This window comes from Equus quagga, chromosome 15 (assembly GCF_021613505.1).
Source record: "Equus quagga isolate Etosha38 chromosome 15, UCLA_HA_Equagga_1.0, whole genome shotgun sequence".
In the NCBI taxonomy this organism is placed as follows: Eukaryota; Metazoa; Chordata; class Mammalia; order Perissodactyla; family Equidae; genus Equus; species Equus quagga.
The window spans coordinates 90,323,755-90,326,215 of NC_060281.1; the positions used below are offsets into that span (position 1 = coordinate 90,323,755).

Sequence of the window (2,461 nt, forward strand, 5' to 3'; positions counted from 1 at the left end):
GCTGGGGGTGCACGAGATCCACAGGACAGGACGCTGACCGTCGTCACTTAGTGGAGGTGAAGCTCGTGTGTGCCAGGCTGCTCCACTATGAAGTTGCTCTCTTTCCCCCTCTATACTCTGTTGTTGGGAAGCATGTCCTAGATCTGGCCCACCCTTGCGGAAGGGGAGGGGAGGAGCAAATTTCACCTCCTGAAGTGGGGAGTCTATTATTTGGAATTCTTTCTGAGGAAAATTTGTCTCTTCACCCTCATTTATTTGTCTGTTCACTTGTTTATATCAATGTAAACTCGTGTATATTTATTTCATACTTTGGTTATAATTTGATGCTGTGTTATTAAGAAATATTTTTGAATGACAAAAAAATGAATGAACTTAAGCATCACATGAACTCTCTGAGGTTGGTACTGTTATTATGCCCACTTTACGGATCAGGAAACTGAGTCCTATTGTCAAAATGTCAGAGACAAGCTTGAATCCGACTGGGTCAAGCAGAGATTACACCACCTCACCTGGAGGCTTTATCTCTGCTGGATACCAAGCCAGCTCTTTCCTCGCTCTGGATTCAGAGTCCACACCATCCAGCCTCCCCACCCAGCAGGCTTCTGTTGGAGCCCTCATCCTGATTCTCTCTCTTTATGCATCTGGTGAGAAGACTCTCTCACCAGAACGTAGAACAGAATCACTTGGACCAGTTCCACGCAGTTGTCCTTTCTATCTCGTGAGTTCCCTCCCTGTCTAACCCCCAGGCGTCCATTGTTTTGTGTTCTGTTAGCTCATATGGCACATGGCTTTACTGTTTGTAATGTGCTCTCACACACCATCTGGCCCTCACAGTGAGCTTTGGAGGTAATGTTACAAACAGTATGTTTCCCCTTCTGTACATGACGTCAATGAGCCTGAGAACCTTGCCCAAGGACCTGCTGCTGGGACATGGCAGATCTGGAAGGGCATGAAAAGCAGAAGGAAGAGCATGTGGAAGGTCTTAGAAGCAAGAGCCAGTATGAGACATTTGGACCAGTGCACACTGCTCCTTACAGAGTTGAGTGTTAGTGTGTAGAGTATTGGGGCCTCTTTAGATTGTCTGTTTCTTTTGATTCAGTCTTGGTAGGTTGTATTGTTTCTAGGAATTTATCCATTTCTTCTGGGCTATCCCATTTGTTGGCATATAATTGTTCATAGTCTTCTCTTATGATCCATTTATTTCTGGACTATCAGTTGTAATGTCTTATCTTTCATTTCTGATTTTATTTATTTGAGTCTTCTCTCTTTTTTTCTTGTTTAGACTAGCTAAAGATTTGTCTATTTTGTTTATCTCTTTGAAAAACCGCTTCTTAGTTTTGTTGATCTAGGTCTCTATTTCACTGATTTCCGCTCTGATCTTTCTTATTTGCTTCTGTCTGCTAACTTTGGGCTTAGTTTGTTCTCCTTTTTCTACTTCCTTGAGATATAAAGTTAAGTTGTTTATTTGAGATCTTTCTGTTTTCCTAATATACACATTTATCCCTATAAAATTCCCTCTCAGAACTACTTTTGCAGCATCCCATAGGTTTTGATATGCTGTGTTTCCATTTTCATTTGTTTCAAGAAATTTTTTATTTTGCTTTTGATTTCTTCTTTGACCCATTGGTTGTTCAGGAGTGTGTTGCTTAATTTCTGTGTATTTGCAGATTTTCCAGTGTTCCTCTTGTTGATTTCTCATTTCATACCATGATGGTCAGAAAAGTTGCTTGGTATGATTTCAGTCTTTTTAAACTTGCTAAGACTTGTTTTGTCTCCTATCATATAGTTTATCCTGGAGAAGCTTCCGTATGCACTTGAGAGGAATATGTATTCTGCTTCTCTTGGATGAAATGTTCTATAAATGCCTGTCAGGTCCATTTGGTCTAATGTTTGGTTCAAGTCAAATGTTTGCTTGTTGATTTTCTGTCTGGATGATCTATCCATTGCTAAAAGTGGGGTATTGAAGTCCCCTACAACAATTATATCATCGTGTATTTCTACCTTCAGATCTTTAGTATTTGCTAAAGGTATTTAAGTCCTTCGATGTTGCTTGTATATATATTTATGATTGTTATATCTTCTTGATAATTTGATTCCTTTATTATTATAACCAACTTTGTCTGTTAGCATTTTTGGTTTAAAAGTTATTGTTTCTCAGCCTTTTGGCTAAGATCAAGTGTAGTATCTGTTCTTGCCAGTTTAAACTCTATCTGTCAGATGTAAGTAGAGCCATCCCCTCTTGCATGGAATATCTCTCTCCGTCCCTTCCCTTTGAGCCCATGTGTGTCCTGAAGGCTGAAGTGAGTCTCTTGCAGGCAGCATACAATTGTCTTGGTTTTTTATCCATCCATCCACTCTGTGCCTTTTTATTGGTGAATTCAATCCACTTACATTTAGAGTGATTACTGATGTAGGACTTCCTAATGCCATCTTGTTAATTGTTTTCTGGTTATTTTGTATT

General features: G+C 39.7%; 1 pseudogene; it reads left to right on the plus strand.

Moving 5' to 3' along the window:
* The first annotated feature begins 2,146 nt into the window (after positions 1-2,146).
* LOC124227504 (uncharacterized) lies at positions 2,147-2,238 on the plus strand (annotated as a pseudogene).
* The last annotated feature ends 223 nt before the right edge of the window (positions 2,239-2,461 follow it).